Genomic DNA, 26363 nt, shown 5'->3' with positions numbered 1-26363 from the left:
CCTTGGTGGACAAGAGGTGGAAAGATGAGCTTAAAGACCATCCCTATTTTCTGGCTTTCCATGAATTTTTCACTGCCTCATATAACACATTTAGCAGTACTACAGTGCTTTCCAGCTCTTTGTTGGCCATTCACAATGGCCATCCCCTTGAAGACACTGCTAAGCTCTTCTTCACCCAATCCCTTAATGCCTAGATCACTTCATCAAATATAGACAAAACTAAAAAGAGAATCTACAAAAAAAAATAAAACAACACAAAAACCCCCCAAAAAACCTGTTAGATTTCTGTTTTGCTTTATCAAATTAGTCTCTCCATGCACTTGAAGCTAAGATGAAAATATCAGTGTGGCTTCACTGACTTATGTCTGAGAACTGTTCAGCTGAGAACTGACTACACAAACTCCTACAATAAAAGTCTGTGCATCACTTGTAAATTCACACAGTTCTCTTTGCCTGTAGTCAGGGAAGGGAATATTGGCATGAGAACCTCAGCACATTAGCAAACAATAATAAAGTGAAATATTGTTATTCACCTGGTTAACCACAGGATGGAACAAAGTCAAGTGTTTTATGAAGTCTTTGGGGTTCTGATGCTCAGCCAGAATAAATCAATATTGCTGTAATTAGTTCTGTTCAATTTCATAATCTGAAAATCATGTTCACTGTTGTTTTTTTTTACATATCAAAACAAATTGTTCTTTACTCTGATTTAACCCTGACTGATTCACTGATAATTCTCAATCCTGATAAGAAAGTAAGAAAGTTTAAAGATCACACCTAGGTCCTTCACATTGTTGAAAACTGAAGGGTGGTGATTCTGTGGCTGCTGATCTCATCTCTGTTTCATCCTGGTTCCCCTTAGATGGATAACTTACTCTGTTTTATGTATACATAAATATCCTTTAGGGTTCTGCTTATTTCATTCTCTAGAAATATAGAAAATAATGAAGTCCCCAGTGAAAGCCTAAATAATCAGGGAGGAACAACTGGCTGTCTTATGAGGTCTTGTGAAAACAGCAATTTGTTCATTAATCATGGAAGTAGAGCCTCATCACTGGAGAATTAAGTTAGCCTTTCTCCATGGATAACAACAAAACTACCTTCAACGTGAGTGAAACATTCATCATGATAAGCCTGTAAATTCCATGTAATGGCACCACATTAACCCTTTCCCTTTCTGTTTTATGAAGATCTGGCTTGAGGGAATAATTATGACTGATCTGATGCTTTCTTTCCAGCCCATAAAAAAAGAGGTGAATAAATTTAATGACCATGGAAAATGTGTTTAATCCATTTCTACTAACTCACACAGGGCACATCTTTCTAAGAGGATTTTGAGCATTAAGGTTTCCTCTCATTGCTAGTAACATCTGAAATTACTTTACAACACTGAAAGTTATGTAAAATATAACAATTTGTGAGATGGAGCCAAACAGTGATACTTATTTCAGAACACACAGGTTGCTGCGAATTTGGCCCACAATTGGGAAAAGAGTCATTATGGCCTCAGTTACGAGTTTCTTCTCAACAGTTCCCACTTAAACACCCATCTTTTGTGGGATATGGTTGTTGCTGGGTTTGATCCTTTAACAAGCTCACCAGCTGGTTACATGGGCCCACGCAGGAAGAAGGGTGGGCAGATGACATTCAATTTGCTTGGATTTAGGCTGCTGTAGAGTCATGTCCTTAAAGTAAGTGATACAAGTCTGTGTAATGTATAACATAGTCTTATATCACTGAGTTGAAAATTACCATTAAGAGTTCAAGCTCCTGCATTTAAATATTACCTTCAGCATTTTTAGATAATTAACTTGGATCTCATTATGATGGATAAATATGAAGGGTGGGGCTAGACCTTGGAGTTAGCTTTGGGAGCTGCTGTGATAGCCTTTATTTCATGGGAGAAAATGCAGATATTCACAATAACATGGACTCTCTATTATATATAGTTTGAAGTTGGAAAAAAAATCATTGTGAAGAGAAACACTTTGAAAATAACATTATGAAGTGAGTCTTCTTTATCTTAAGGAGACTTAAAGGGAGAACATGGAGGGGATGGAGTCAGACTTTTACTGACCACAAAAAAAAACCCCTAAAAGAACCATCTACAAGCTGTCAGAATGGAAATTCCGACTGTATAAAGCCAAGTGATTTTGCAGTGAGGGTAGGTTGGAATATAGCCCCTGAGAGGTTGTGGGATGTCTCTGTTTCTACAGTTTCAAAACTACAACTGGGCAGAACTGGGCAAGACACTAAGAAATCTGATTTCTCTTCTTATTTTTTCTATATTTAAAGCAAAAATTTTCCAAACATGTTTTCCTTGATTTTTTTTTTTAATTTTGGTTGCATTATTAGCTTTCAGGGGGTTGTACAAAGTCAGTTCCACTGTAAGATGCAATTAAGTGAAAAATGTTGTAAACACCTCCTACCAGAAGCAGAACTGCCCCAAAACATCTGTTTTCACCAAATCTTAGTCTTACTCTGCTACAGTGTTCAGTCAACAAAAAAGTACAGGGATAAACAGATGAAAAAAAGGGTCCCTGTGGAAACCTAAGTTGAATTGCAATGAGTTCTCTTCCACTTGCAGTGCTGCTGATAGATTTGAAGGAACAGGCTGCACGTAGGGTGGTAACTGCATTCTCCTCTTCCCCTGCTATGGATTGTGTGAGTGCACTGGTAGTTTGGAGGGAGATGTTAACATGCTACACAGATTCTGCCTTCTTTTATGTGCTCAGCCTTTCATGCTCCCTTCAGGTCATTATTTCCACCTCCCCATTCCTTTTCTGGATGAGATGCTGAGTAATGAGGCTTTGTGTTGAAAAGATGACATATATATCACTGAAATTTTCATCTTGAATTATCTTAAGGGAAGATAAGAATTCAACTGGAAATGGTTGGTTTTGATTTGCAATCTTAATTATAATAGAAGCTTTCAGAGATGTGGCTGAATCCACCTATGAATTACAAATTTGACTCACAGTCAACTGCTCCCTTCATTGTGTGCTAGGGGAAAAAACCCACATGTATACAGACTTTTTAAACTTAATATATGGCAGTTTTATGGCACCGAATGTTATATGTATTCTTCTGAACAAGAACAGAGTCAGGACATTGATTTACACCAGAGTGTATAGATGTTATCACCAACAGTAAAAACCTTCTTTTATTAGTGTTACACAAAAGTAATGTTAAAAAAAAAAGTGTGTTTTTTCCCTCTGTGTTCAAATAAATAAGGTATTAATTTTTTTAGATGATATTATATGAAGCCTTAGAAAAAACAAATCATTTTTTCCCTATTTGAGACAGTTCTGACCCAGATGAACTTATTTTCTCCACAGGTAAAACAGGTGCACTCTAGAAAAAAAAAAAAAAATCACTGTTAGTCAAAGTACAGATATTTTCAGTGCAGTCTCTCACAGAAAAAGATGTTTCATTATGCAATATTACTTACATACATTGTTACTTCTTCAAGAAAGAGTGAAACTTTTCTAGCTCCTGCTCGACATAATAAGACACTTCCATAAAGCTCAGTGGAACTTGTTGATTATACATAGATAATATTTCCTAAAAATTAAAACCCCCCACATATCATTAAACTCTAGCTTTGCTAAAAAAAAAAAAAAAATAAAGAAATGGACCCAATGGGAATATTTGCAAACCATTTCATTTTGTTCTGGATTTTCATTTTCCATATTGAAGTTATTTTTTCAGAATAACTACTGAAAAACTCAGTTCAAAATCAAGTAAGTGAAAATCTCAGCAGATCTCTACCCAAGGTAGCACATTTGTCCAAAATATTTCACTTTCAACAAAGACAGTTTCTCTAAATGTTATTTATAAAAGGAAAATGTTTTCTTATCAGAGGAAAACAGGCTGTGAGAGGCCAAAAAATATTGAGTTCATCCAGCCATCTGCCCTTTAATGGGATCAGCTATACTGTGTCACTTGAACTCCTGTTTTCCTCTTAGAAGTCTTTCAGAACAGGTGAAATAATCTATTCTAGCACTTCATCACCCTGACAAGAATTTTTTTCCTATTGTATGAACTAGATATTTTTTTTCTTGGTGAACTTTGACTTTTCCTTTGTGTTTTCCACCCATCATGAACATGGAAGACAACTGTTGTGTTCCCATCCTCTTTGCAGAATTATTACCCCTATATTTGAAATCAAATATCTCAATCTCTTATCTTAGCTTGTTAAGCTTAAACAGCTACAGTTTCTTTCAGTCTTTCTTCAGAGGTCATGTTATCTAGATGACACAATCCTTCTTATTTCAAATGTTGACACCACTTCTATTACAATGTTTTTAATCCTCTAGGCTATACTTCTAAAATACAGATCGATCAGAATCCCCATCACCTGATTTATAAGGTTTTATTGTTTTCTTGATTTTTTTCCTTTTTATGAGCATAAGCATGAAGTTTCTTCTCACAAACAAAACTTGAATTACAGTTTCCTGGAATATAATTTCTTCCCTCCTGTGTCCTCCAGCATGAGAATATTTATTATCATCAAACAGCTCTTTTTATTAAATATGTACTTTTATTTGAAATCAAGAATACGAATTTAAAACCAGAGCCTACTCCTCTTTAAGTCAGTGTTAAAAGCTCCATTGGAATTCAGCAGAAGGGGAAACAAATTCTTACACTGCAGCTGAGCAGGAATTTTGTTGTCTGCAATGGGTTCCAGGAAAAATCTGTAGTCTAAGAGTTAAAGAAGAGTTTTGAATAAGTTTGGACACCAGTGAAAAATATTTTATATTAATAACTACATTGCAAAAAAAAAAAAAAGAAAAAAAAGGCAGTTACTATTTCTTCATGAGAAAACAAAAACTGCTGTGCCACTCAAGGTAAGGGAAGGAAGTTTACTTCTTTGCTTAGAGCACATATATGGTGCATGGTATATACATTTTATAGAGACTCTGCTACAGATCATTCCAATATCTCTTGCCTACAATTCATCATTATACGTCTGTTCTCTTCCTCATCCAATCCTCATCTATCCAAACTTAGTAGTGGGAGCTTTCTCTCATGAATTACAGCAAGTCTTGAAATACCTGCTCTTTTACTCACCAACCTTGACTGCAAAAGACAAGTGACATCAGATTCCATATTCAGATATATAATACAGGAAAACTGCTTGAAATATCTGCTTTAAGTGAACCGTAAAATCTTAAAAGTAAAGTAAAAAGAATGGCTTAGGTAATGGTTATAAAGCAATGATGTAAGAGATCGCAGCTTCTGGGGGATCATGTAAGTACTTTTGGGGTTTTTTAGATAATATTTTGAATTTGCAGTATTTAATGGTGCATTATTTGAGAAAAAGCATTGCTTATATTCCTAGTATCTATAAAGACCCACATGAAGTCCTGGTTTAGTGAAGGAAATGACAACCTTGCCACTGATTTATACAAGTACTGGATTTATACAAGCTTAGTATGTGCTACTCTGCACTGTTAGTCTGGGCTATCATTACACCTGCAACCTCAACCTTTGCATTTTCTGGGGTTTGATGGGTTTATTACAGGATACTACACAATAGTACAGTGAAATTCTCAGCAAGATGCATAGGATGAGACAATAAAGGAAAAATAGACTTTTGCTCCTCTGCACAAAGAACTTGTTTCTTACTTACTGGTGCATTTCTCCTAAGTGACAAACAGGAAAGATTGGCAGATTCAAATTAGAGGTTAAGCAAAGGGTAGCTGAGAAGAACAAGAGTGAGCTACCTTAGTTTAAAAATAGAAATAGAATGAAGCTAGCAACCTGAGGGAATTGACATGGAGCAGATTATGAGGAAATTGGGAAGGTTCTTTTATTACAGCTAAAACACAGAAGAAATGAAAAAAATTGCCTGCTTTACCAGGTTCCAGTTCTGCCTTCAGCCAAGCAGAAAAGCTCGTGGTATCAAACCAATTAAGAGTAAAATGAAACTTGAAGGCAAACAGAGACCATCCATTCCCTGATATCCTTTCCCTGTGTGCATCTTAGGGTGGTGCAAACGAACAAAGCTTTCTGGGATGTGTCCCTTCCCCACAAGATGGCCTATTAAAAGGTTAATGCGCTCTAAGTTTTTAGAATTAAAGCAAATTAAAGCTTTTCCATTACAATTAACTGTAACCCTTTGATTGTTATTTAAATTAGACTGTCCTGATCGACTTTTTCATTTGCAAACGAATTCTCATTGAATATTGATGTCAGAGGAGGAGAAAGGATTACAAGAACTAGTGAGAGGGACAGACATTGTGGATGTTGCAGCAGGAGAAATGGGAATTTCACAGAGCATCCCATGCACTTAGAATGTGTTAAGGTGTGTTGGACTTATTCACTTAAGGGCTTGTGCATGCTCATCAGTTCTGCTCTTAGCAATGACTGCTCAGATTTTGCAGTGAGGAGTAGTGTTGGTTGCAAATAATCCTATTTATTGCAGTTCAGCTTATCAAGTTATCTTTTGAAATGGGTAATTTCTGGATACAGTCAGACAACAGAATTCTTTCCTGTGGAAAATTTTCATTTTGATGAAAAATCTTGAATTTTTCATTATCTGACAAAAATTGAAAGTTTGACAGAAAGTAGACACTGTAGACACATGTTTAATGGAAACACAAGTTCCTACACAAGAAAGTTCACAGAAAATATTTAGGAGACCTAAACAGTTTCTTTCTTGCTTTATATCTAACATTTTCTTCCTGTGACCTGTTACTGAGCAAGTTGTAAGTAGACAGAACCTGGAGTATTCAGGTTCTCTTAATCCATCTTGGCCTAGTTAGGACAAGGCACAGTACACAGCTTTCAGTAGTTCACAGCTTCTAGAAACAGAGTCATAGAATCATAGAATGGTTTGGGTTGGAAAGGACTTTAAACATCATCTCACTCCAACCCCCCTTCCACTAGACCAGGTTGCTCCAAACCCCATCCAACCTGGCCTTAAACACTTTCAGGGATGGGACATAATACACAAATACATAACATATAGCCAAAAAGGATTATCTTTTTCTATTAAAGAGGTATGAGGCCTCTTTTAGCACAGGTTTAACTCCTTTAATCAGGTGGTCGAAAAGTCTCATTACAAAAACCAGTTTTGTCTATGTGTTCCAAGCTTTGTTCCTTATCAGTGTGCAGGTATTTCTTCTTGATCTGCTCATAGATCAGAAACTCCTGTTTTTGAATAAGAGTATTCAGAATATTCCTATTCATACTTAACCCTAACTATTTCTTCTTGATCAGGACTTCATAATTTTGTTTATCATGATCTTTGACATGGAGGACCTTAATGCATTAGGTCTGGGACAGTCTTTGAAAATGACTCAAAAATTGCAGAGCTCTGAGCCATGACTGTTAAATAATGACTTGTTTCTGCTCTGCTGACTTTTGTTGTTTGTTTTTGTTAGTTTTGTTTTGTTGGTTTTTGTTTTGTTTGGTTGTTTTTTTCTGTTTTCTTTTAAAGTGTAGATCAGGGCTCTACTAGTGACCAACAGAAAAGAAAAAAATAAGTAAGCACATGAAGTTTAATGGTGCTGCCATTTTTTAATATAAACCCCTAGTTACTAGCAAGGAGCAAATATGAGCTCAGTTAACCTTATCAGTGATAAGTAAGATGATCTGTTGACAACATATCACAGTGACACTCTAGCAGCAGTCAGAAACAAGCTGAAAGTTTGACCAATTGCTAGATATCTTATTTACGACAATCTCAATAAATTTAATTTTAAAATAATGCAAGGTATTCCTCTGAATGGACTTCTGCAATGATAGATCTCATAGATTTCCTGGTGACCTCATGAAAAAGCAACTCCCAGTACTCTAAATTTAATTTAAATATAGAGACAACATACTTCAGATCTGCTGTGAGAAAGATCTTGAATAGAAGGACTCAAGATTCAGATTCATGCTTTTTATCTTTTCTCCTAATTAAAAGAAAAGTCAAATATCCATCAAATGAACCAGATTCCACCCTTTGTGTCCATCTTCACTATAATAGTCTATCCAAGTGATTGAATCTGGTTTCTGACAAGGGATGCTACATCAACATTTGGTTTCCCCTTAAGAAATGGACTCACTTTTACTCCATAATAATGGTAATTAAAGCAAGATTATCCAAACTTTCTCTGTAGTTTCTTCTTTATATACCATAACTCAATGTAATTAAAGGAGTGGCACACTAATAGTCAGAAATTTTCCTTGTATAACAATAGAGTCTAAGTGTCAATAAATCTATATGTAAAATGAAGTGTGTGTTGATGTATTGAGGAGATTATGTCCCATGTAAGTTCCAGAGCAGTCATCTTTTCCTTCACAGTGGAATCCTAAGTCAATTCCTAATGCAGGAAATGCACAATCACTTTAGTTTCCCTTAGTGCTGGTTTAATTGTTTTCACTCTTGGGGGGAAAAAAGAAAGCACAGAACAACATAACCAACCAACAAAAATTAGTATTAAAGAAAGAATAGACAGAGTCAGAATTCCCATCAGAAATATAGATGGTGTTTAAGTCCAAAACCTGACTTGAATTGTACACCTAAAATCAAGAGCTAGCACTTTCCTGCACTCCTACTTCATGTATAGAGAAGAATGAATATACACTAATCTAAACTGTAATTTCATAGCTTGTTTATGCTGCATAAATAAGGCACAGCAGCTGTTTGAAAAGAAATTTGAACTGAAAGGTCTCTGGATTGAATCCTAAAGTATTTATATTCAGTTTTTCACATTGTGTTCTGTTCTCAGAATCGTTGGTGAATTTGTTAAATCACCAGTGTGTTTGTTAAAGAAAATAATACTGCATGAATGCTGGTTACCCTTAGACTCTCTCCTTGAGTCTAAACGTTTGTAGCTAAATACTAAACCTTTGACATCACTGTCTTTACTGAACCAAAACAAACTGCAGGGAATTCTTGTTTAAACTCCATCAGCCATGATGATTACACTATATTTGTAATGAAGCAAGGCCTCCTAATAACACTACGAGGACGCATTTCATAGCGTGTAATAGTTTTTACTGTATATATGATTTCACATGTCATTAGCCAGATTTTTCAGATGTGTTCCAAGCAGCTTATAGAAGAAACACTGATGTACTGAACAAGATTATCAGCAAAATCAATATCACTGAATGGGCAATTTTTTTCTACCCGCTGTTGGTAACTTGCTTTAGCAGGACCATGGACCCAGCTTTAAACTGAAAGAGGGTAAATTTAGATTAGATATTAGGACAAAATTCTTTCCTATGAGGGTGGTGAGACACTGGCACAGGTTGCCCAGAGAAGCTATGGCTGTTCCATCCCTGGAAGTGTTCCAGGTCAGGTTGGATGGGGCTTGGAGCACCCTGGTCTAGTGGAAGCTGTCCCTGCCCATGACAGGGGGTGTTGAAATGAGATGATTTTTAAGGTCCTTTCCAACCCAAATCATTCTGTGATTCAAGAAATATACCATTCTGGATATCTGCAGTTCTGAACCAAAAATCCCAGTTCTTCCTAGAAGTATGTGCTATACTATGTTAGTGTTTTATTCAAGTTTTTTTCTCGTTCATGTAAGAACTTTCACATAAAAAGTTTTTATTCTTATTAGCCTCAGGATTGGAGTCCCTTAGAAAGGGAAAAGAAGAAGGAAAGTATGTTCTGGAGCAAGAACATATAGCTGCCTGCGGGTGGATCTGCAACTTCTCATTCTCAGAGAAAAAATATAGGAAGAAAACTAAACCAAGTGGATTTCACATCAGAATTGGCTGCTCCAATGAAATATTTCTAGTTAGTATTTTAATTTGTCTGTCTGTCAGAAAAGAAGAACTGAATTCTCAGAGGTTGTGGAGGTGGGAATTGGGAGAAGGCAGGTAAGTAGCTGTTTTGGTGACTGGCAACTGGGTTAAGATGATTCGAGAGGTCTGAGACTGGGAGAGAAAACAAAGCTGTGTTTAAGCCTTTTGGTATCCATTACAATAACACCAAAACCACTGAAAATAAGGCAGGAATTTTACTGCCAATACCTGTAGCTATTTTTCAGATTATGTGTAATCCCTGTTAGAAATGGTGACTTTAGACTCTTTTGATAATTGTCTTTGAGCAAGCACTCAATTTTATGACTATGTGATATGATACAATGCTAATCTATTTTGCCCTCAGGTGACTGAAAGACTATTATTTAGTGTTTGTTTATAGTCATTCACTCTTTACAGGTGTAGATATGTCATTCAGTCACTTAAACAATCTAAATATTTCAGGAGATCTGGAACATAAGCAGTTTTCCCTCCCCCTCCATTTGGATATCAGTAATTAACTTAAGTAGTAGAGGAAAGACCAAAAAAAAAAAAAAGGAGTTAGAGAAACTTTGACTGAAAGGGATGCTTGCATAGTTATATCCTGGTCTTGCAAGCATTTATATGAGCTCACAGACACTATGCTCATTAGGTACTGTGTTATTATTTGTAAATTAAGAACTAGGAGGTGGTGTAAAAAGTTTTCTTTGTGTGTGTGTGAACAGGAAAAATACCTAGAAGCAAAAGGCAAGAGCAGGGGGAGGAGCTTTTCATCTTTTCGTGCACTTTATCTGGAGGAGTTGGTTCAAAAAATGGAAAGTTTAAGAAAAAAGAAATAAGTTGCTATTTCAGTTTTTCAAAGGAATAGTGGCATGGGTATCACTTGAGATAAAAACACTGTCTAACCAAGCAAAAGTTTGAACAGCTTTGCTTCAAGATATAGAGATACTTCTCTCTTTATCAGAATGATTATAAAAGTCAAAAGACATACTGGTTTGAGTTTGGACATTTAGTGAAAAAATAGAATCTTTATGGAGTTATATAAGGTTCATTTAATTGCAGGCAGGTATTACTCTTTTAGACTTTGCCAGTGAATATGAAAACATGCTGCAAAATGGTTCATTTCTTCAGGACTGGTCCATGTGGCTCAGGATAGGCATCTGCTCAGCTCTGGTCCCTCTGTCCTCCATTAATATCGAGATAAATAAAAATTAATAACAGATGATTCAATCTATTCTGAAAAATCCAGACCAGCTGTGGCGAATTACTCTCTGAGGTTTTCTATTTCTTTCCAATGGCTACAGAGAAAGTCCAGAAATGAAGTGTGAACAGACATGCTGGACATGTGCTGATTGACTCTTTGGATCTTAAGGGGCCAGATAACAATCAGTGTTCACACTTCTGTACTTGGAAGGACAGAGGTCTTTTACTGGGCCTGTCTGTGAGCTTAAGACTTGTAACACCAAAGCATCTGACTTGACACTGTTAACATTTTGATTTCTCTTGCCAGCACTAGAAATATGGTGAGCTGTGTGATAGTTGCTAAATGTTTCACTTTGCTTTTTAAACTGCAGTATTAATAGTAGGCATTTTTCTCAGGTTCTATCCTTTTGCATGTCATTTGCATCTCTCTCACAGGATTAAAAGAATGAGTAAAATCTCTCTGGCTGGTAGCTGTGCAAACAAATGGTCACTGCTTGACTCAATTTCCAAATTGTTTACGGTGTTTGAAATGTCTGAGGTTATTCTACTTTTTCCTGCAGCTGCTCTGAAGACAATCTTCAAATTCTCTTATTTTATTTTTCATTTCTGTGTCTATATATCAATATCCTAAGATGGTTAAATAGTTTCAGTTATAGTTTTTACTTCTATGCACTGAAACTATACTGAGAATCACATATTTAGCTATTTGTGTGTATAGATGCTGGGTCCTGCTGTTTTGATTAGATCTTCACTACTTAATTTGAATTTTCATTATGATCATCCGCACAGAACAGCTGATTTACCCCTGCAGAGCTGCATGTTACTCTGTGCTATCTGTGACATCCTTACAGGATCATCAAATAAGCACAAGACCTATAGGAAAGTTGCATTGCTCCAGTTTGGAAAGAAAAAAAAAAAAAAGTTTTTTTAAATTGCATAGGAAACCTCTGTGCAGGCAGCTGAGTTTAATCTCTACCTGCAGACAAAAACCAAAATTCCAATTCAAATTTTTTTGGGTTTCAATATTTCAAGAAGATTTCAAGAGAAGAAAGTTTGTTGGAAAAATCTATAGGATTTTAGGGACCTGAAATAGTCCTGTTCAGCATCTTCTAGGAGGCTGTATCTTGCCATTATCTGGATGTTTAACGTTAAGTAAATACTCAGTCATCTCGATGGCAGGAATGAAGGATATTTTGAAAAATATATGGCCAGTCTTTGGTGCAATTCCACGAGTGTCTAGTTGCACCTAAGCCATCTACAAGGTCCCAGACATGTACCCCCCTCTGCTATGGCAGCTGGATACCAGCTGGGAGCCCATAGGGCTTCTCAAATGGAATGATGTGCCTAGACCTGGGAAAATGGATCACCTCCTCGAAGTCTTCAGGTAAATAAAATTAACATCTAAAGCATTTAGAGACAGGATAATTTTTAATTCATTCTGTTTATCACTTATAATTCAAATATAGCTTAACAAGGCAAACAAAGCAGAGTGCCTCTCTCTCATTATCTTTTTATATTCTGGAAAAAATAGACAATGCACAAAAAGTGTCTAAAATTGAGCAGCTTATGGTTATGTTGCTATAGTTACAGGATGATCAGAGGCTTTGCTAAGCCAGAAAAAGAAATGAGCAGTTTCAAATAGTTTTGCACCTAGTCCCTGCAGATAGTGCTACATTTCCAAGTACGCAGTTTTGATCTGCTTCACACTGGCGAAATGCAAAGAAGCCATTTGTCTCCTGAAATTTCTTATGAATAAAAAAACCCCTTTGCACTTTGCATCTGAGAATTTCCATGTATATTTCGAATAAGAAAAACAGTTTCTATTAATAGACATGGTCAGAAAATGTTTGTGCTCTTTTTTCCTCAGAAAAATTCCTTTCACCCATTTTTCTTTACAAAATGAAGTGCTTAACTTTTTTTCTGCTGAAGATGAAAAACTTCTGTTCTCAAGCCAAAATCTGTTATCTACATATATAAACCTATAATATCCTGCAGTTAAATACTTATGTTTCACAAGGACAAATACGGCCATGGGAGATGGTCAGTTCAAAAAAGAAAAAAACATCGCATTTGTCACTAGGAACTATTTTCATAAAAATATTATCATTGTAACTTTTAAAAGTAATTTAAGTATAAGTTATGGGCAAAAATGTTCCCTCAAAGATATCATTGTTGGAGATTACAACAGAACTTAGGAAATTCTTAAGGAATCAGTAGGTTAAAAGAGTAAAGGAGCTGCATTTGCATCAGTCTGTACCTAAAATTTTATACCCTTTTTATAAAAATTCTTAATTTTACTTTTGCATTATGTTTCACTGAATTAATGAAAAGCTTTTGTACCTAAATGTGACAACTACAGAAGACTAAACATTAGCAAGTGATTTTCCTGACTCTCCCAACCCCTCTTCAGTGCATTTTCGTTCAAGCAGTAAAGCACCTGCTGCTCCTAAACTTGTCCAACTTTCTTTGTATATTGAAATGCATGGTGTAAATCTATTATTTCTCCTTAATTTATTCTGTTGTAAGTCTATTCTACCACCACCTAAAAAGAATCCACTGTAAAATAAAACATGTACTCCTCTATAAAAATGTCACTCCAAGGAATGGCTGCCTCATATTGAAATCAGTAATGGGGCAAAGGGTGTCCATTCAAGTTCAGAAGAGCTTTGCTTTAATGTGAAGAAAGAAAGGACTTGAGTTTAAATAAGGCAAGGAGTGTAGCTACAGCTTCTCTGCCAGGACCTGTCACACCCAAAAGGGGTATGACAGAAGATTATGATGCAGTTCACTAGCCCTTTCCACATATCTCTTGTGCTTGGGGCTGGCAGGCAGCTGCAGGCTACTGCTTTAAGCAGGGATTGGACCCGATGGCCTCCAGAGATCCCTTCTAATCAAATTATTCTGTGATGTATCCTGCCTCACAGATATGCCAGATCTGGTGGGTCAGTACAAAGTAAAAATCTTCTCTGACTTTGAACTCTGAAGTTTTACTCACCTGTTCTACCTGACAGTGAGAGGACTTGTGGGAAAGCCTCAATCCTGTGAAACAGAACTAGACATTTTTGAGTAAACTTAACATGGCCTTGGACTTTTATTGACTAAAAGGAGGTAAACTCTCATACAGAGAGCTTACACACATTAATCACTTGTAAAAACCTAATTTATATGCATCTACCTGTAGATATCTCATCTGTAGACTGAAACATAGGGTTATAGTTTCAATCTCTGTGGGAAGTTAATTATCTTTCTTTAACAGTTGATAAACATCTAAGATAAGATTTATTTCATCTCAGTGTAGAATCTAAAATGTAACAGAGGAATCATTCCCTGGAAATGCTTCAGTTACTCTCCTGGGACTCCTGGTTCCATTTGAGATATCTCAGGGGCTCTTCGGATGCTGCTCCAGGAGGCCACTGGTATTCAGTGGGTCCAGTGTCACATTTACTGGTCATATATAAATGTCTTTGCTGCCCTAGGGTGTCACAATGGCATTTAGTACAAATTGTTGTGTAAATATGGGTCACTTCCTCTTCCAAGTTATGAGTCCCACAAGTCAAAGTACAGACCTGCAAAATCAGGGCAAGATATGTCCAGTTTTAGCCTCCTGTACATCCCAAACTGCCTGAAGAAAGTGACAGACAAAAACCAAAATAAGAAGACTGGCTGATGAGTTTTCAGAGAAAATTCACAATGGTTTGCAGGTGAGATAATCACTTATCCTATAGAGTTTGAATGGAAAACTGATACCATTCATTATGCATGCATTGCAGATTTGCCATTAGGCCAGTAATTTTTCTAGCATAGAAAAATATCTCCAAGGTAATTCATGTTTCAAAGGAGATACAAGAAACCGTGCAAGAGTCATCAGTGGGATAATGTGCCTTTGAGGTAGGGGAAGAGAAATACCTGTCATCTTAGGGGTACAGGTTATTTGTTCCATGTAACTTCGATGTTTCAAGATATTTGTACTGATCTCTTAGCACAAAGAGAGTTAACTGTGATATCTGCAAAAATGTGATTTTGCCATACAAATGTTTTGCTGCTTGGAAACCAATTTAATTTCTTTTGTGTATGTTTGGTTTGGTTTTTTTTTATTAATCTGAGAAAAAAATAAAGGAGGTGAAACTGAACTACACAGGGTTACACACTGCCAATACTAAATCAGTTTGTACAGAACTGGGTTATAGTTACTGTAGTTCTTCTGAAGATAACTACTCAATTTAATCAAAGATTATATGAAAACACCACAATAATAATTTTGAAATAATAGACATGTGTGTGTCATCCAAAGTAATGTCCAAATTGTTCTGTTGGACTATAATTTCTTAGCAGCAGTTCTCCCATTGTACAAACCTGCTATTTATAAGAGAATTAAACAGCATCATCTGATGACTTAACTGACTGAAATTGTAGTATGAGGAAAAATGTGGGAGTGAAGTGTCAGACTATCAATTGAAACATTACTCCAGCAATGTCCAAGGCGATCAGAGAACAAAAAGAGCCCATACTCCCTCTCGAAACTACCAATTAGGGAAGAACTACTCATCCATTATCATGAGCAAATTAGGCTAGAAATCTCCACTGGAGATTATCTGAAATTGTGTTTTTTTTCTGTTTGTTTGTTTTGGCTGGTGCAAGTTATTACATTGACAGTTACTTCTTCTTTCCTCGTTTCTGCTCCTTCTTCTTCTGAAATGTACTCCTAACACTAGAGTAATAAGAGACAAAATCACAAAGGTGTTTAGGCCCCTAACTCTAGTTACATTATTAGATACCTAAGACATTTAACGTTCCATAAGTTCCATCCCTGATAGTGTTTTCTGATAGTTGTGCATAATATTAATTATTATGCAGAAGAACAGTCCAAGCCCAAATATGAGATGCATCAAAAATGAGAAATGAACCTCGTAACTGATGCTCTGAGTGAGACCACACTCTGTAATTAAAATCAGATAGCAATAAACATCCAATATGTGCTCTATGGATGCATTTTGAATTTATTTCAGATAAATTGTAGAAATACAAGAACAAGGTTCTGATTCAGTAACCCAACCACTGGTACCCTGGGCCACCCAAGACACATCCACTTTGGCTGCCTCCTCTCGTCCTCTCCTAATTTTGCTAAAAGTTACTCTGCCCTGCCCCTCCCACCCCTGTGATAAAAGAAACATTAAAAATAAAGCAAAAACTCCACAAACCCCCAATCTATATTTCTGCAAAACTGTGAGCTGACTCTGCTCTGTTAGGCAATATAATGGCAAAATAACTCTGTTGGATTCTCTAACAAAATGTACCCTCACCAGCGTAAAATTGACAGGCTAAGATACATTTATGGCAACTAATACTATAAAATCTGGACACTTCACATGCTTTATGATATCCCACAGAGGTAAAGAAGGAAGAGTTATTTGACAACTGGGAGTAAGAGACACAGAAAGGCAAAATGACTTATCTAGGATAACATAAAACATCTGTGACAGAGAAAGAAGCTAAACCTGGGTCCCCTCATTTCCAGACTTATGCTCAAGCCTCTAGATAATCCTTCCTGCTCCAAGCCTGAAATCTTGGTGTTCTCATTGATTCTGCATGTCATTTAAAGCAAGATTTTCAGAATTGCACAGTTTAGATGTAGACTGAAGTCTCTGTCCACTGAACTGAAAAAATGTTTATCAAAGAAGCCACTGCTAAGGAATTAAGCTGGAAAGATCTTCACTAATTCATCCTGCTCTAAGGAAAAGCTCCAACTCACATTTTTTGCACTCTGTACACATTCACTACACAAGAAACACACGACTCTAACAAAGTCAACCGAATTCTTTGTGTTATCCAGTGCATTTTAAAATACCTCAACATTTTCAAGCAGTACTGCTGAAGGTGTCAATTAGTAGCAGATTGTTTTTCATATAAGTTCCTTCTCAAAGGAAAGCAACAGGAGACCAAGGCTGCCTTTGCATAAGCACATAGTATCCTCTAACCTTTACCTGCTCAGCAAGGCTCTCGACACCCCCAGCCCTGTATGGCTGTCTGGGGTACACTGGTTCATCCCAAACTGCAGTAAATACCTATGTCTGTCATGCTGAGTGAAGATCAGCATTTCTCTAGAGCCAGTACAGCAGCAGGCTCCGAGCAGCATCTTTGAGTGAGAACCCCAGACTGGTATTGTTTGTACAATATAATTTCTTACTCGAGACAAGGCTGAGGTTGCACCCTCTGTTTTATTTCTTCTGCGTCCAGAAATTCAGATTTTTAAAGTTTCTTTCGACAGACAGGGAGAGAGTAGCTTTCAATTAACGTTTGCAAGACCTGGGTTAAAAATATCAAAAAGTTACTAAGTTGCAGGATCTTCAAAGAATCATGGCACTGTTGTGTTTGGAAAGCCCACTGGAGGATACAAACTCCCTAGAGCAGGTTGCTCAGAGCCGTGTCCAATTGGGTTTGGAATATTTCTGAGGGTAGAAATGTCACAGCTTCTCTGGGCAACTTGTTCCAGTGTTTGATCAGTAAAAAAAAAAAAAAAAAGCTTTTTCTTATATTTGAGTTTTTTGTATTCCTGTTTGTGCCCATTACCTCATGGGCATAGCAGTGGTGTCTGTGGGCACCACTCAGAAGAGTCTGGTTCTGCCTTCACTCCACCCCATGCCCCAAACCCTCCATTAGGCATTTCCACACAACAGTAAGAGCCCCCAGAATATACTGATGAATTAAGTTGTTGCTCCCCATGTGCTATGACCTTGCATTTCCCTTTGTTGAACTTCGTGACTTTCCTGATGACTCATTTTTGCAGCCTATCAAGGTCTCTTTAAAAGGTAATATGTAATCATCTGCTCCGTCAATCATTCCTTCCAGGTTTGTATCATTTGCAAGCTGGCTGAAGACGAACTCTTGCCCATCATCCAGGTCATATTCTAAAGCGTATTGGCCCAAATGTTGACTTTAGGAGCACATCACCAGTGACATATCCCCCTTTAATTTCAATTCTAATATTATTTTTTTAAGTTCAGCCATCTAAAATCTAGTTGTTTCATCAAACAAGTGGTCCAAGTTTCCTGTAGAGCCATAGGAGAGGCAGTGTCAAAGATTTGTGTCATTCTAAAAGACAGGTAGCTACCCTGTACAGCTATTTCTTTCCACTGACTGTAGATGAAGCCTTGATTACTATGGTTAGACAGCTGGATTTTAGAAAATACAGGTAGGTTAGATGAATCTCACCCTTCTTTAAAGAATTAAATTGAGCCATTACTGATAGAATAGATTGAGAAGGGTCCATATCAAAATACCTCATGAGCAGAGCACTTATCAGCATTTAACTCTGATTTGAAGTGTGCTATAATCAGTGTCCACTCAGAGTGGATTTCCATGTGGAGCTTGGAAAGGCTTCCTAAGAAGACTTTTTGTGAAATGAATAAATTTCTTTGTCAAATTGAAGAAGAGAACTCCCCCAGAAAGCCCTTAATTGTCAAATATTTACTATCCCCTAGGAAAATGCATCCCAATGTATTCTGCTTGGCAAGTCATTATTTTCTTCAAGGAAATGCATAATAACTGCTCTGGGTATCTTGATTCTTGGTTGTGCACTGGATGTATCACAGATCAAGAAAAAACATTTCAAAAGTGACTTAATCCCCATGAAATATCCCTTCATGGGTGCTATTAAGGATTGTGACCAGCAGCTCAAACAAGAAACCATCCTTTTTGTTTAAAATGCACTGAGAAATTGCAACAGAAGGGAGAAGTACTGTGAAACCCATGTGTGCCTTGCACTATGCACAGTTTCATCACTAAATAAATAAGCCAAAAATAAAACAAAATGAAAAACAAAGTCCAACCAAAATGGAAATTGAGAGCATCCCAAAAAAAAAACTCTATAGAAAGTTAAATATATTTGAGATAAACAGCAGATGGCATTCTCAGGTGGTGGGAAAAACTAAAATGTGAATTTAGAAATGTTAAGAGTTTTGTAACTGCAATGAAAGTGGGACTGTTGGAATTCAGCAATAGATAGCCTAAAAACCTGTTTGCAGCTTTGGGGGGTACAGCAGCTTTACATCTCCTCAAACTGTTTCTGTTACATCTCCTCATACTCTTTCAGTGGAAATCGAAAACTTCTCTGCACCTTTAAACTGAATGCAAGCTTCTGCTGGTCAGAAAAGCTGTAAATATCTCTAAATGTTAGGTTAATTCACTGCTAAGGGCCATATTGTTTCTATGCAATAAGTAGAATTTCACTGGGTTACCTTCACTTGGAATCATTTCAGTATAAAACAGCAGAAGAACAAAGTGAAGGTGTCCTTTAAAAGGCCTGTGTTTTACCTGTCTCTGAAAGTACTTATTTTTCTCGACAGGAAGGTCTTGGAGGTTTAAAGGTGTGGTATAAAGAAAACACAGCCAGATGAGTTTCACAGCTGGAACTCAGTTTTGTTTCCAGCTTTAACCCCCTTGTGCTACCAGACTGCATAAAGCATGATAACCTTACACAGTGTTTAGGAATTCGAGTTTCATTTTTGGAACAGGACTTGCCCTAATGCTTTCTAGCTGCCTCTTTTTATGTATTGCTTCGTCATGGTCAGATATAGAGGATAAAAAAAGATTAGATCTCAGAGACTCACCTAAGAACAGAAATACACTAAAAGTATCAAAATCACCTGAACGGCCTTTTCTTGGGAAGAGCAAAAACCTGAAAATATATCTAATTTTTAATACATAAATAAATTTGTTTTCTACTATTTCTTTGCTCTGAAAAATGCCATAACAAAACTAATAAGATCATAGATGCTTATGATTTGTCAATAAGAGAAAAGCACGATGCTCAGAGATAAAGAAAGCAGAAAAGAAAAAGTGACGAAAGAATCTGAGGGCTTTGGGTGGTTTGTTTTTGTTTTGTTTTGTTATGTTTGTTTGTTTTTGTTTCATTTTGTTTTGGTTTTGTTGCGCTTTTTTCCCAGTTTCTTGGCTATCTCAAAAAGAAAGGAAACGTCTAAGGATGGGACAATATGATCTTCAGTGCATCCTCATCATTATAAAGGAAAACCATGTGCAGAAGAACAACAAAATTCTCGATGGAAGTTCAAGGAAAAATCAAAAAGAAAATGAGCCTGGAAGAAAAGTTTTAAGTTTTTTTTTGTTATGTTTTACCTCATGTAATTTTGGATAGGTCTAAAGGTAACTAAAGTAAACAGCAGGCTTTTGGAGCCCTTTGTGAAGGCTGAAGGGTGTGGTTGACATTCCCACCTCAGCTGGTGAACCAGAGTCACAACAAAGGCAAAAGGGAGAATGGGCATTTCAGGGACTGATTCTCCTGTTCAGGTTGGAAATATTTTCTATGATGAGATAAATAATGCCCTAGAAACAAGGGAAGAGGGGATTTGTATTGACTGCAAAAGAAATCCAGATATTTAACCCAGATAAAGGTGCGGACTTTCATGTTTGGGCTGAAGAATCTCAAAGGAGTTTATTTGTTTACGGTGCTTGGGCAATGGTGGCCAAGGTGAGGTCTGTGATGTATGTTCCTGCTAAAGATGAGGAACAGAAGAGCTGTGCCTGTGGAAGGACTAGTAATATTATTATTATTAATATTAATAATAATAATAATAATAATAAAAATCTAAACCTGAAGCCTCCTTTATGCGAGGAAACCAGAGATAAGCTCAAGGTAAAGTGGGGGGAGTTCAGACAAGGAGAAGAAGGGAGAATTGACACAATGTAGAAAGGTTTACACAGGCATATATTTCTCAGTGTTTTTATTATCATGGTGGTCCATATTTCAGAGGGTGAAATTAAAAGCACCTTTCCTCACAGTTCCAGCATTAAGTAAGGTAAAAATTTGGACAGAACATAGAGTGTCCAAGTACTAAAGAAACTTGTTAACTCTCAAGTTGTCTTTGAGGAAAAACAAATATACAAAAGAAAGCCACAAAGGATTCATCTGTCTATGTGAGCTAATGTTTAACAGATGCTGATACTTACAGGAGTGTTATGAGAATTAATTAATGAGTGCTGGTAAAAGTGAGCCAAACAAACTACTTTTTTTCCATATGATGAACATATTGGGAAAGAGGCAATTTTGCCAATGTTAATTTTATAATAAGTAGGTGAAACATTCTTGGGCATGAAGACAAGCAAAAATATTTTAAATATATTTACAAAAACCCAGAAATATCATTTAGTCATAATTCACAGAATCATAGAATATCCTGAGTTGGAAGAGACCCACAGGGATCATCAAAGTCCAGCTCCTGGTCCTGCTCAGGACAGCCCCAAGAAGCCCACCATGTGCCTGAGAGTGTTGTCCAAATTCTTCTGGGACTCTGGTAGGGTTGGTGGTGTGACCACTGCCCTGGGGAGCCTACTCCAGTCCCCAGTCACACTCTGGTTAAAGAATATTTTCCTAATATCCAGCCTAAACCTCCCCTGACACAATTTCAGTCCCTAGGGTCCTGTCACTGGTCACCAGAGAAGAGATCAGTGCTTGCCCCTCTGCTTCACTCATGAGGAAGCTGCAGATCACAATGAGATCTGCCCTCAGTCTCCCCTTCCCCAGGCTGAACAAGCCAACTGACCTCAGCCACCCCCATAATTGTGAATTTCAATGTGTATTTGATACATAAAAGACAAAACAGCTGCTGGGGTTTCTTTCTTCTAAATTTCCAGATGACAAAATAAAGGGACTGTCTGCCACTCACTGCAAATAGCAAAATAAAATTATCCAATAAAGCGTCTGGTCTTTAACACCAGCATTTCTTCTTGTTTGAGGGCAGTGGGAATCTTCTGTTCAGTGCCTGGAAACTCCCTGTCTCATTGGAGTCTTCTAATTGATGGGGTTCACTTTCTTCTACCACAGCAGGAAGAATAATTGGCAATGAGTCTAATTTGACTGCCTCAGTTCTACTTAGCAAATTTAGAATAATGAGACTCCCCTCAACACAGAAAAATCAACTATGGACACACAGTGATAGTTTAAGATCGATATGCAGACCTTAACTTGTGTTTTTTGTACGTATTCCCAGTTTTGCTTACCCTTGAGCTCTCACCTTGTTGCTGGAAACAGGAGTAATCGTGCCTTCTTTACAACTCTCCTTGTTACTTTCTGTCTACTCTAAAGACAGTGTGACACAATGTAAAAAGGCATAAATAACATTAATTCTGTGTTTATTCATCACATAATAGTGTTTCCCAATCTCTTTCTGAATCGCAAAATCTTTTTTATTTTTTATTTATTTGTTTATTTAATTAAGGCTGCAAGAGACCTCTAAGAGCGTCGAGTCCAACTGTTAACCCTCACTGCCAAGGTCACCACTAAAACATGTCTCCAATTGTCCCATCTACTCCTTTTTCGAACACTTTCAGGGATGATGATTCCATCACTTCTCTGCTCAGCCTATTCCAATGCTTGAAAACCCTTTCAGTGAAACAATTTTTCCTAATATCCAATCTAAATCTCCCCTGGCACAACCTGAGGCCATTTCCTCTTGTTCTGTCACTTGTTAGCTGCCCCCCCACCTGGCTCCACTCTCCTATCAGAGAGTTGTAGACAGTGAGAAGGTTTCCCCTGAGCCCCTTTGTTCCTTCAGCTGCTCCTCATCAGATTTGTGCTCCAGACCCTTCCCCAGCTCCACTGCCCTTCTCGGTGTCTCTCCTGTAGTGAAGGACCCAGTGCCAGGCCCCAGTGGAAACCAAGGGGAAGATGAAGCACAAGCAGAGTGATCTTTGCATCCAGGCAAAGGACTGCCCCAGTTTGCAACAGAGCAACCTGGAGCAGACACCAACGCTTTGGCTACAATCCAAATTCAATTCGGAGCGTCTGCTTTGTGGAGCAATTAGCACTGACTTTATTTGCTGAATAAATGAATGTTTGGGCTCCGGAGAACAATTGATGTAATCGCTTCTGAACATCCTCGACTTCCCTTTCTTATTCTCTTGGTAATTCAGTGTGAAGTTTCAGGGAGGATATACTGGTCTAAGGGAACTAATATACTGTGGAATTCAGTCAAAGCATTTGCTAATTTTTACAACTGCAGAGAGCTCTCCATTCTTTTGGGATGGAATGTGATATATTTATAAATATATAAAATTATTTCTCCCAATAGTGTTATGGTATGACCTTTTAACCATCTTTGCACAAGATAAATATTCTCTTTGTTATTAATGAATAACAAGAGTTGCTAAAACCTTCAATGCAGTGACTTTTACTTCTCTTGCTGGTAAGAAAGTCTCCACAGGAAACCCTTGTTTATTTAGCTGCACATAACCCTTTGGCCCTTCTTTAGATCCCTCACACCACCTTTAGAAGTGGTTCAAAATTGAACCTTGATTTCATTTAAAATCAAAAGAACTGCAAAGGCTTGTGATGAATGGCCATTGTCCTATATGCATTGTAATAAGAAAAAATAATGCAAAAGATCATAGACAATTGAGCAAAGAAAGGTCTAGGATAAGGCTTGTAAATTCCTTAGTACAACTGGAAGTTTAGAGTCATCTGTCATTTCTCACATTCTGTTTTTCTGTCCAAATTTTTAAAGAAATCTGCAAGTGGGTTTCCACATCTACCCAAGTAATCTATTCCAGTGGAAGCCTTTCCAGTACTGTTTTTTTCTTCACATTTAAGCTGAATCCCTCTTCTCCTATTGTAAACTTTGCCCTTATTTTGGTGTCTATTATGGAGTACCCATTAAAAATCATAACAAAAGGCATTGTATTCTCTTCTCCTTTTCAGAAAGTTTTCACCAAGCTAAACTCATTTTGTTTCTTCAGTCTTTTCTTTATTCTAGAATATGAATTTTGTTCTTTTTCATCTGAATAACTCCAGTAACATTCCTTCTTGAGGTTAAATGTTCATGTGTGTTGTCGTGGTTTTGCCCTGGCTCAATTTACTTTTATACCCCCACATACAATTACTATTAGTTGAGAGAAGGTTTATGCAGACAAAAAGAGACTGAATTAAAAAAAGTATGAGTATTTATTATTAACAAACTAAAACTAAAGAATTATATTTACAACAATTCTACTTGAGTAAAAGGTACTATGTATTTACAAAAGATACTTCTCCCCCCACTTCCCTTTATATCAGTCCAAGGAGGAGAAGCAGTCTTTTTCTGTTCTCAGAATTCCAGCTCTCTCTCTCTCTCTCTCCAGTAACTTTGCAGCACTTTCGTCGCAGTTGGAACTTCTTTATTTCTCTCTTATTCTGTGTTGGCCTCCAGGGCTGGGCCTACCCCCTTCCTGGGTTAAAACCGAAGGCTGAGGGTTACCCAGGTCCTGAAGGGTCTCCTTCCATAGACTTGCAAGGGGACACTTGCTTACTATGGATCTTCTTCCACAGGGTTACAGGAGATAATGATTTAAGAGTTTACCCCTGTTTCCCTATGGAGGTCCCTCCCCATGGGAGAACAGTCTTTGATTGACTTCTCGGCATGGGTCTAGTCTGGATCCCTTACTCGGATCCCAATATCCCACCTGAGCCATTTTTCTGCTCCAGCGTAGGTTCTCTCTAGCACCAGCAGCACGGATCCCACACATGGATCCCAACATCCCTACCTGAACCGTTTTGTGTTCCAGCGTAGGTTCTAATACCCGTCAGGGTCATAAATCTTCAACAGCAGCAGCATGGATCTCTCACTGAGATCCCAAGCTTATCTGAGCCGTCTTGCTCCAGCATAAGCATCGATCCCTTCGAGGGTCACAAAGTCTTTAACAGGACTCTGCCTCATCTGAGCCGCTTTTACTCCAGCATAAGGCTTTCTCTGTTAAAGTCACAAATCTCTGGTGCATCCACAAGCTCCTCTGTGAGCCGCATGGGGGTCTCTTCACCCCAACAAATTTTCTACAAGTGGCAGGGTTTTATTTTTCAGTCTTTACCCTGCTGAAGGGAGGGAGAGCGAAAAGGAGAAAAAGCAGCTCTCCCCCCTTTGAACTTTTCTTCTCTTTCCTGTGCTGCCAGCTTCGACCTTGAAAATCCTGTTATCTCATGGCTGGAATTCTTCTGCAGCGGTTTCTCGTGTAAGCAGTTCGTCTTTTAAACTTTTTTTTCTTCACTCTCTCACAAGAGAGAAGGGAGGCTTCAGTACTGCACCTGCCCCCCCGGCCCGAGCCGGGGGAGGAGGGGGCCTTGGCCCTCCTCGGGCCCGCCGCGTCTCTCCTACATGGCTGCTGCTCCTAATTTCAACTGCGCCACAACCTTCTCTTCCGTTTTCTTAAAGATGTAATTAGCAAAGGCGTCACTGAACTTTTTGATTGGTTTTTTGTCCGGAAATCACCTGGACAAAACCATCCTCAGCCCCAGAGATGGGCTGGTGGGCAAAACCACGACAACTCCCCCCTTCGCCTTTGCGAATTACATTTTAAGAAATCTTAAATTCTACAATCAACATACAATTATAAATAAACAAACTATAACTAAAAATTACTCTATTAAAAATTAAAACAACATTACTATAATATTTAACTCTATTATTCTTTTTTTACTACAACCGCAGTACACATGGTCAGTCTACTTTTGTCTGCAAACCTTTCTCTCAGTTATCTTAAAATCATTATGGCCAATTCCTCACATGAGGCACTAAAAATGTTGGGGTTTGATTCAGTCACTGCCTTTCTGGGCAGTCTTTGCCCGCATTCTCCACCAAAAAATGTCGTGGTTTTGTCCTGGCTCAATTTACTTTTATACTTCCAAATACAATTACTATTAGTTGAGAGAAGGTTTATGCAGACAAAAAGAGACTGAATTAAAAAAAGTATGAGTATTTATTATTAACAAACTAAAACTAAAGAATTATATTTACAACAATTCTACTTGAGTAAAAGGTACTATGTATTTACAAAAGATACTTCTCCCCCCACTTCCCTTTATATCAGTCCAAGGAGGAGAAGCAGTCTTTTTCTGTTCTCAGAATTCCAGCTCTCTCTCTCTCTCTCTCCAGTAACTTTGCAGCACTTTCGTCGCAGTTGGAATTTCTTTATTTCTCTCTTATTCTGTGTTGGCCTCCAGGACTAGGCCTACCCCCTTCCTGGGTTAAAACTGAAGGCTGAGGGTTACCCAGGTCCTGAAGGGTCTCCTTCCATAGACTTGCAAGGGGACACTTGCTTACTATGGATCTTCTTCCACAGGGTTACAGGAGATAATGATTTAAGAGTTTACCCCTGTTTCCCTATGGAGGTCCCTCCCCATGGGAGAACAGTCTTTGATTGACTTCTCGGCATGGGTCTAGTCTGGATCCCTTACTCGGATCCCAATATCCCACCTGAGCCATTTTTCTGCTCCAGCGTAGGTTCTCTCTAGCACCAGCAGCACGGATCCCACACATGGATCCCAACATCCCTACCTGAACCGTTTTGTGTTCCAGCGTAGGTTCTAATACCCGTCAGGGTCATAAATCTTCAACAGCAGCAGCATGGATCTCTCACTGAGATCCCAAGCT

This window comes from Myiozetetes cayanensis, unplaced genomic scaffold (genome assembly GCF_022539395.1).
Source record: "Myiozetetes cayanensis isolate MyiCay16 unplaced genomic scaffold, myiCay2020 scf3, whole genome shotgun sequence".
Lineage (NCBI taxonomy): Eukaryota > Metazoa > Chordata > Aves > Passeriformes > Tyrannidae > Myiozetetes > Myiozetetes cayanensis.
Note: the sequence above shows the minus strand (reverse complement) of the source record.